We start from the raw sequence: 11,053 nt of genomic DNA, 5'->3' as shown, positions 1-11,053 counted from the left end.
CTCTGTGGCAGGTACATCCCTTGTGGTATACCCCAGGGTTCACTGTTAAGTTTGCTGTTATTTAACTTATTTACTAATGATATAGAAGATGGAATTAATATCATGATCTCTATTTTTGCAGATGGCACCAAGCTATCTAATATAGTGCAATCTATGGAAGATGTATGTCGGTTGCAAGCAGGCTTCAACAGTCTGAGTGTTTAGGTATACATATGGCAAATGAGGTTCAATGTTGATAAATGTAAAGTTGTGCATGGAACATATATCCTAGGGGGACAAAGCTACAGTTCACTTCTGGAAAGCAGTTCATAGAAAGGATGTCCTAGGATTGGAAAAGGTTCAATGAAGGGCCACAAAATTGATCAGGGTCATGGAAGACCTCCGTTATGACGAGAGATTAAAGGAGTTAAATTTGTTTAGTCTGGAGAAGAAGAATTTAAGGGGAGATATGATAAACCTATATAAATATATAGTTAGGTCCAGAAATATTTGGACAGTGACACAATCTGCAGGACTTGGCTCTGCAGCCACCACATTGGATTTGAAATGAAACAACTGATATTCAGTTCAAGTGTATATTTTCAGGCTTAATGCAAGGAGATGAACAAAAATATCCTGTAAAATGTTTAGGAATTGCAAACATTTTTCTTTAAAGGTTCATCATTTCAGGAGTACAAAAGTAATTGGATAAATTAACATTACCATAAGTAAAATGTTTCATGTTTTTAATTCTTTGTAGAGAATCATTTGCAGGCAATGAACGCCTGAAGTCTAGAACCGATGGACACCACCAAATACTGAGTTTTCTCCTTTGTGATGTTTTCTAAGGTCTTTACTACAATTGTCTGCAGTTGTTGCTTGTTTGTGGTTTTTTTCTGCCTTAAGTTTTGTCATTAGCAAGTGAAAGGCATGCTCGATTGGATTGAGATCTGGTGATTGACTCTGCCATTTCAGAATATTCCACTTCTTTACCTTAGAAAACTCCTGGGTTACTTTTGCAGTATGTTTTGTCTAATCTGGTCTCCCTATTTTTGAGGCTGATTAATGGTTTGCATCTTGTGGTGAACACTCTGTATTTGCTCTCATGAAGACTTAGATACTGATACACCTAATTCCTGTTCTTCACTTCAGTGGATGCTGTAAAGGGGTTTTTCCTCATCATGAAAAGGATTCTACAAAGAACAACCACTATTGACTTCCTTGGATGTCTGTGCCATTTTGAGTTCCCAAGATCCCCATTGCGCTCTTTTTTAAAATTATTATTATAATTATTATTTATTTTATTATTTTTTTACCATAATATACGAAATTATTGATTGGTCAGTCATATTTTGCGCTATCTCTCTGATGGATTTCTTCCTTTTTTCCAACCTAGTGATGGTCTGTTTCACTTCCATTGAGAACTCCTTTCACTGCAGGTTCTGGGTTCACAGCAAAAGTTTCCAAATGCAGTCCTTTTACCAGCTTAATTGATAATGGATTAACAAGGGAAAAGCCCATGTAGCCTATTAAATAGCTTTTGAGATAATTGTCCAGTTACCTTTAGTCTCTTGAAAAAGAGACAGCTACATATTAGAGAGTTGTAAACTTTTCCTCCAGTTAGGATGTAAATACCCTCAAATTAAAGTTGTGAGTCTGCGCTTTAAAACCATATTGATTATATAACTGTATCTTGTTTTTCCAAATATAATTTTTATTGAGTCACATTACAAAAGGCAAAAACAAGTGTCAAATATTGTAAAGATTAAAGCACAATCAACAATGTAAAGATTTGAGTAAAATATAAACCATCTATTCTCTAAGAAAAGGTAGAGATATCAGAGTAGGGAGGAAAGGGGAGGGAAAGGGACAGTAGGGAAAAGGAGAGGGAACAGAGTTCACAGCGTTACAAAGGCATATCAAATCAGTATATTGTTGTTTGTTATATTGATCAAGAAGAGAGCTGCTCTCAAAACTTGTTTTAACTTGATAAGCTCAAAATGAGCCTCAGGAGAGAGACGCTGTTGCAACTCTTTCTCATAAGAAGTGATTTTTAATAAAACGTCTGATAGCAATTGTTGTTTCTGTTTTTTATGGGAGGTGAAAAATCTATCTTTATTTGAGATCTAGGGAAATGGGGGGTGATTTGAATTTTTTTTTTAACTTTTTTTTTTTACATTCTTTAAGCCTCCCTAGGTGGCTTGAACTTGCGATCTTCATATCACTTGTCTCATAGACTGCATGCAGGTTTTTAACTCCTCCCTGGAGAACGTTCTGCTGAAAAACAGCAACTCACTCTTAGCTAGGTTAAGCTTAAAGTGTGAAAATGCACCAAATTGATTCATTGCCTCAAGCACTCTTCCAAGATGTTCTTGAGGATGAGACATAAATTAATTGACATGTAATTGTTTATCTGGCTTTAAACCTCTTTAAAAAAAAAAGTCATACCCTTTTGAAAATAAGATCTTGGACTGAGACTATCTGCTATGGGTCTGTGCTCCCATTGTACAGATATTCGGTTGGCATACGGGCTTGCGCAATCGTGACCAACAATGTTTGTGTGTAAATTTTGTGAAAGATACAGTAGTCACAGAGATGCATGACTGATTTAGGCAGTACTTTATGAAGTGACTGACGCAATTCCACAAACAACACCTAGGCAAGGCAGACTGTGACAGGAGGTAATCTTCCAGAAACCCAGCAGGATTGTAAGGATGGGGCGAAAAAACAGCATGTGCATTGGTTTCAAACTGATCTGATTAAGTTGACTGGTGTAAGTATTGTATGGTCTCTTAGGCCTGGTAAAGGACCACTCAAGGGCAACACAAGGAATTGACTTCCTTAAAAAGATTTCTGATGGTCTAGGCAGAGAAGTGGATTTAGTACCATCAGCACCTGCATTGAAGCCTCCTGCTGTCTGACTTCTGTTTCTTCTTGGTCTATACTACGTCTAGGCTACTCAGGAACATGGACAATGTATGAACCAAAACCCAATTACAGTGCTGTGAACATTATGAGTAAAAAACTCAGTGGCACCTCATGAATAATTGTTACTTATTTCTGGATTATATAGTAAGTTCTTGACAGCTACTGGAAGAGACCACACTTTACCACATGAGAGGCATGGTAAAATCAGTGTGTCTGATGGTTAAAGGACACATCATTTTCATGACATAACCTGTTTAAAGAGAACCTTTTACACCTCCACCAATTCAAGTTCTTAGCATTTGTTAATAAGCGCTACTCCACTGATTTCGAGCAACAAGTGCAGTTTTGTTTTTGTGTTTTTTTGTGTCTGATGTGCTATTTAACATCTGTAATGTCAGAAAGACAGTGTCAGACATGGGGATGTGATTCAGAACTCCGATCAGAGGTAGCCAGTGTCAAATCTCAGAATCATAACCCTTGCCTGCTCCTGATGGATATCTCCTTCCTGTCAGTACTAGACTACTAGTACTGTAGTTTAGGTGTAATAAAATTTTATAAAAGAACAAGGTAGATGCACTACACAGAATACAAGCAACATGTTAACACTTACAACTTAACACAATACAATACAATACAATATAACACAATACAACATGTTAACACTTGTGCAAGTACAAAACAGGTGAAGACAAAGAAAAACAGAGGGTGAAAGGAAAAGAAAACAAAAGGGAGGGGGGACAAAAGAATGCCAGGAAACACACAGGCAACACAGGAAGAAACAATGGGGGGGAGAGGGCAGGGGAGGGGGGTTTCCAGGCAGAGTCATGAAAATAGTCTAGCGAATTCTGACGACTCTCAAAACACCACCCACAGCCACCAGAGTGCCTCAAACTTGGATGAAGGGGAATCCTCCGCAACCAGGGCCTCCATCCTTCTAGTGAGGAGAAACTCCTGGAGCCACTCCATCAAAAAAGGGGTTACAGAGATACGCCAGTGGTGCGGAATAACCGTGCTGGTGTCCGCGAGAATAGTACTGTAGTTTAAATAGCGTATTAGGCACCAAAACTAACAGCATTGATTTCTCTAGAACAGTGGGGGCTACAGAAATAATCCAGTTGTGGCAGAATCAATGAAACAGCACCTATTAAATGATATAAAGAGATGGACATGTTGCAAGTTGTGAAAGGTCCTCTTTAATGCTGGTTGACTCCTTAATAGATTACAACTGAACACTTCAGTAACATGTAGTATAGTAGAATAACTGATCTGCGACAAGTCTGTCTTAGACATTCACTAGGGTACTTGGATACATAAATTCTTTGAAAGTCTCTGAAGATCTTTATACTAAGATGTATGAGACACTCAATAGCAGGCTGCTGTTTGCGTGTTGAAATATGGTCCCAACCCAAATTCAATCATGAAGAAAATCTTCACTCCTTAAGATGTAAGTGTATGATTTAATTGAATCCACAAGCCGCACTGTGTGTGCAATTGTGTTTGAATATTTGCAATTATTCCTATGTATTTGCGATTTTTACACTGTTACGGGTACTCTTATATTGTGCTACAGTGTTGGCCAAAAGTATTGGCACCCCTTCAATTCTGTCAGATAATACTCATTTTCTTCCAGAAAATGATTGCAAGCACAAATTCTTTGGTATTATTATCTTCATGTAATTTGTCTTCAATGGAAAACCACAAAAAGAATTGAAGAGCTCAACGGAAAAATGGCCTAAGTCCAAAAATCAATATTGTGAGAAAAACGAAATTTAAAGTTTTAGCCTAAAGCAAACGGGCATTATTGTGGAATATATCTATCCAATGTAATCAGCTAATGAACACCGTTAATCCTAATCATAAATTGTGTTATTTATTAAAAAAATTGCAGCTTCATGTATAAATATTATTTATTTAATATTATTAATTAATTACTACTATTATTAAACGATGAAGAATAATAATTACCTGCCTCCCTTTTCGGCGCTAAATATGTGCAAAAGTCAATTTAGAGCCTTTTAAACAATAAGACAAAGTTTTTACACTAATATAAACAACAGACCGGAAGTCACGATTTCAATGAAAAAATGACCAACGAGAGTGAAGTAAGTAAGTTTGTATTGGACTTAGGCCATTATTCCATTGAATGTAAATTCTTCTGCATTGAAATATATGGACTTAGGTCATTAATCCTAGGTACCTTGTAAACCCAATGCATAGAACGAGGAACAAAGAAGCTTTCTAGGTAATAATTTGAAATATGACAAAATGTGGACTTAGGCCATTTTTCCGTTGAGCTCTTCAATTGTCAAAAAGCCAAATTGGATATAATTCCACAGCCAACATAAAAAAGGGGTGGACAAAAGTATTGACACTGTTTGAAAAATCATGTGATGCTTCTCTAATTTGTGTAATTAACAGCACCTGTCCATCTCCAAAGACCTGAATGTTCCTGTGTCTACCATGCCCAGTGTCATCAAGAAGTTTAAAGCCCATGGCACTGTGGCTAACCTCCCTAGATGTGGCCGGAAAAGAAAAATTGACGAGAGATTTCAACACAAGATTGTGCGGATGGTGGATAAAGAACCTCGACTAACATCCAAACATGTTCAAGCTGCCCTGCAGTCCGAGGGTACAACAGTGTCAACCCGTACTATCCGTCAGCATCTGAATGAAAAGGAACTGTATGGTAGGATACCCAGGAAGACCCCACTTCTTACCCAGAAACATAAAAAAGCCAGGCTGGAGTTTGCCAAAACTTACCTGAAAAAGCCAAAAACGTTTTGGAAGAATGTTCTCTGGTCAGATGAGCAAAAGTAGAGCTTTTTGGGAAAAGGCATCAACATAGAGTTTACAGGAAAAAAAAGAGGCCTTCAATGAAAAGAAGATGGTCCCTACAGTCAAACATCGCGGAGGTTCTCTGATGTTTTGGGGTTGCTTTGCTGCCCCTGGCACTGGACTGCTTGACCGTGTGCATGGCATTATGAAGTCTGAAGACCACCAACAAATTTTGCAGCATAATGTAGAGCCCAGTGTGAGAAAGCTGGGTCTCCCTCAGAGGTCATGGGTCTTCCAGCAGGACAATGACCCAAAACACACTTCAAAAAGCACTAGAAAATGGTTTGAGAGAAAGCACTGGAGACTTCTAAAGTGGCCAGCAATGAGTCCAGACCTGAGTCCCATAGAACACCTGTGGAGAGATCTCTTGATGGCAGTTTGGAGAAGGCACCCTTCAAATCTCAGGGACCTGGAGCAGTTTGCCAAAGAAGAATGGTCTAAAATTCCAGCAGAGCATTGTAAGAAACTCATTGATGGTTACCGGAAGTGGTTGTTTGCAGTTATTTTGTCTAAAGGTTGTGCTACCAAGTATTAGACTGAGGGTGCCAATACTTTTATCCGGCCCATTTTTAGAGTTTTGTGTAAAACGATCAATGATTGGACTTTTTTTCATTCTCTTTTGTGTTTTTTCATTGCAAGCAAAATAAATGAAGATACTAATACCAAAGAGTTTGTGCCTGCAGTCATTTTCTGGAAGAAACTGAGTATTATCTGACCGAATTGCAGGAGTGCCAATACTTTTGGCCAACACTGAATTATGTCTTGTTTTGCGTAAAGTCTGATGAAAGCTTTAATGGCTGAAACATCTCTGCGAATTGCAGTGCTGCTTGTGGATTAAATGAAGTCACACATTTACACTTACCTAAAGGAGTTCTGAAGTTTTTCTTGATCAGTCTTTCTCAAAGTGGGCGATAACGCCCCCTTGTGGGCGCTGGAGGCCTATAGGGGGGCAGTAAAGGGCACAGAGAAGATTGGGGGGCGTTGAAGTGGTTTAGGGGGGTGATGGCTAATTTAAAGGGGTGGTATCATAACAATGATTCTATACTGCTTGTTAATGTGGATTTAAGACTTTTCCTAAATACACTGCTTCAGCAAAACTGCTTTGTTTGTCCACTATCTTACTTTATTCACTTCATTATGGACACTAGCACCTGGCCCCCTGCTCATTGCTGAGGGAGCCACATGACGTAGCTCCCTGCTGTGCGGGGGGAGAGAGGGGTGGGGGCTGAGTGTACGGAGCCAGCCTGTGTCTGCACCACACATACACATCACATACACATCACCTAGCTCCCTGCTGTGAGATAGAGGGGTGTGTGTGTGTGGAATAAGTGCTGCTTTCTTATATAAATCAGTCTAAATCCTACTGGGCTAAAGGACCTGGTCTCTCTGTTCACTAGGATAAAGCTTTATTATATAGAGCAGGCTGCTAGTGGGCAGAGGAGCCAGGTCCTTTAGGAAACTCCGTACAAGGTAAATCCAAGTCTACAGGACCTTTTGATGACATCACAGGCCCTTCAATCATCCCACAGGATTATTGGGGGGGCGCTAGAAAATAATTAATTCTCGAAGTGGGCGGTAGACAAAATAAGTTTGAGAACCTCTGTTCTTGATGAAGATCTTTAAACAACACAGTCTGTGTCCTCAATAAGAAGAGCATAGTCTGTGATGACTTAGTTAATCATAGCATGGATGCATAAGGTTCCTCCTGCTCTTGGCTTGGCTATTTTAGAGATCCATCACCAGCAGCTTTGCTGATTGACTCTTTGGGGATCCATCTGATCTGGCATAACACTTTGTATGTACTGGAAGGCTGTCGTTATCTTCTCATCGATCCTGGACTATTTCATGTGAGCACCCAGATCACCAATTATTCTCCAATACCTTATAGATTTATAAACCAGCAATTCAAACTCCTAACAGTAAGAAAAACCATAGCAAGAATCTATATGTTCTTGCAAAAAAAAAAAAAAAAAGTAATACTTCTAACAAGATAAAATAACACAGATAAAATAAACAATGACATAATCCATATGTTATTTTGCAAGCTACTTCATGTTCTGATACACCGTAGTCTTGTGACATTATGAATGTACAGTTTAACCTTCATGCTGGTACAGTTTATATTCATCTCTAGTGTCTAACAAATTTAAACCTGCAGCATTCTTGTTATATTGAGTAAGTAATGTTATAAGTTTTGTCTGTACCAGTGTGTGTTTGTCTATGTAACATACATAATGTGATATATAATGTATACAGTATATACATATATTTACGCCAAGTAACTTATTTATGCCATGGGATTTTTTTTTAATCACTACACATCGTGAAGTCCAGAAATTGAAACAATTTTTGGACTCCATGCTGTGTAGTGAATAGGATCGTTTTTAAAATCCAATCTTCGATTATTAATAAAAATCCCATTGACTTGCATTGGGATCGGAATTGGGATCGGGTTCAAATGGAAAATGATTGGAAATCGGATTTTAAAAACGATCCTGAAATTTCAAGATCGGCTCAACCCTAGTGATAAGCTTATTGCACAGACGAACATTGCTGTAGTTGTATCCATGTACTGCAGCACTGTGCTATTGCTTTTCCCTGCAATGTATTGGATGCTGTTTTCCCTTGCAGGTGGTTGTTGTGCCTAGGTCTTGTATCACAGGGGGAGTATGACTACGCTGACTACATGACGTTTAGATTATCTATTTAGGGATATATATATATATATATATATATATATATATATATATATGAAATGAGCCTTCAGGCCTTTCTAGCATGAATCAGACTGTCACCCAGCTGAGGTAAAGTAGGAGCAATGCCTGTGGAGAAAAAATGCAACAAAATCTGCAACAAAAAAAGCTGCATTTCTGCAACGTGGGGCTTCAGCCTTAAGCTTCTTGCTGACGTCTTTTGATTTCCATTTGGTGCCTCAGATTAATTACATTGAATAATCAGATTTATTCTTCTCCAGTGTCCATTCAACCACCACATTAACTGAATATTGATGGAAGGAGGCATAGCTTTTGTAGTATTTTGGTCATATGGGGAGAGCATTCATAACCTGAATAGCTTCCACATGATGTACTCATTCCTAATCTCTGGCATAAGAAACTGATTAAGTTCTTTTACGTCAATCACACTTTATATTACCTTTCTCTTTTGTAGCAAACAAAAATATTCCACTGAAAAATTAATTCCTCTAAGCCACTGCCAGGAAGATTGTAAGATCTCTAAATAAGAGGCCAATAAGCAAGAACTAATAGGAATAGCATTTCACAGTGAACTAATTGATTAAAGACGAATTAATAGTAATGTTTTTCCTCACAAAATAAAATACATATCAATTTCAAAAGCATAAGGTCAAGTGTAGCAAAGGTGAAGTTAGCAGTACTAGGTATTGTAATAGAACTAGTCTATGTATCACTAGTAGAAATTGGCAATACGCTTCATCTCAAACAAGATTTGACCCAAATACTATAAATGGCAATTCCTCTTGGACAAATTAAAATGGCCGCCCTTACATATTTGAGCAGGAAATATAGAAAAAGACATGTAGAAGAGACCACGTGACATGATGTCAATAGACAGTTGTAGTGGTAGCAGGGCTTTTTTAACACATTGATGGGACCTGTGCAAATATTTCATATGTGGACCCCCCCCCCATCACCACCACCACCTTGAAATACCTGATCTGTACAAATTAGAATGCTCCCTCAATGGCCCCCACATAGCATAACGCCTCTTAGAGGCTCTCACACATTATAGTGGCCCCATACAATATTCACCTTATAGCATCCCCCTACAGGTTGCCCTCCACAGATTCATGTCTCCTTCCAGTTTGACCCAACAAATTCATGCCCCCCACCCCCTGGCTGCACCACCGTGTCACCCCCAAGTTGCCCCCACCGTGTCATGCCTCCCTCAGGTTGATTCCACAGTATTATGTCACCCCACTCTGACATGCCTTCCCTCACGTTGCCCCCACATTACCATGTCCTCACCCCAGGTTGCCCCCACAGTATCCTGTCCCCCCTCACTGACATGCCCCCATCAGGTTGCCCCCACAGTATCATGTCCTCACTCCAGGTTACCCCCACAGTATTATGTCCTCCTACCCCCAGGTCGCTCCCATAGTGTCATGCCCCTCCCCCTTCTTGCCTTCACAGTTTCATGTCTTCCCCCCCTCCAGGTTGCCTTCACAGTATCATGTCCTACTCCCCCATGCGTTTTCCCCCACAGTTTTATGTCCCCCACTGTATATATATATATAAAAAAAAAAAAGCCTTATTACTCATCTTTTTCCGCTCCCCCGTTCACTCCTTTCTGGTCCCAGAGTCTTCTAAGAGAAACAGGTGAAATGCAAGTGACGTCACTGCATTGTGCCTCCTGCTCCCAGGACACGGGGAGCAAAGACAGCCTCCGGGTGATGATGCAGGTCGTGCTCGGCTCCCTACTTCACCCAAGCTTCAACTCAAGTTGGTAGTAGCTCGGACCCACTGCCCTGGATGGGACAGCAAACGTAGGACTGCTGTCCAAAGGGGGCCCCACAACCATAGGTCCTGGTGCAAGTGCACTGTTGGCCCTATGGTTAAAGCGGCCCTGAGTGGTAGTGGACATCTTACAGTGCTGATGTCATATACAGTATATAAGATGTTGCAGACCAGAACCAGAAGCTAGTTGCAGTAATGGTGGAGATGGTGGAGATCTGAATCATCTCACTGCATCATACAGAGCACCTTTCTGAAAAGTTCAAAAGCAATAGGAATTTAGACATATTCAAGCAATTACACAGGCAGACTAGTTATAGAAATCAATACATAGGATTGAGGACATTTACTGCTATTTGAACTTGAGACTGGGACTTTAAAGTTTCCATGCCAACCTGGGAAGCCTCTATTTGTCATGTATAGGTAAACAGTACATTGAAATTCTCATATTTCCATCTGTAACCAATCTTTGTCCTCCAAGTTGATTAAACTATCAATAAATAGGGAAAATGTGCCATTATATATACAGTTTTTAACCCTAACAATGTGTTTTTTTTGTTTTTTTTTTCGTTTTTTTTTTAAATATAATCGATGGGATCTATTATCATTTTTAACTTCTTCACTGAGTTGGTGGATGGCTTTTGATTTAACGGCATTCTATCCCTGGGAGATAAGTAAAATCTATAACTGGTTTTATACCTGGGAGGAATACATCAGACAGTTTCTATAATGCATGATTTCTGGGTGAACCAGGCAGATTAATTGTGCTGTGCGAAGATTGTCCTATCATTGCTTACTTCACGAGGAAATGCCACAAATGT

Source organism: Leptodactylus fuscus, chromosome 3, assembly GCF_031893055.1.
Source record: "Leptodactylus fuscus isolate aLepFus1 chromosome 3, aLepFus1.hap2, whole genome shotgun sequence".
NCBI classification, from domain to species: Eukaryota; Metazoa; Chordata; class Amphibia; order Anura; family Leptodactylidae; genus Leptodactylus; species Leptodactylus fuscus.
Note: the sequence above shows the minus strand (reverse complement) of the source record.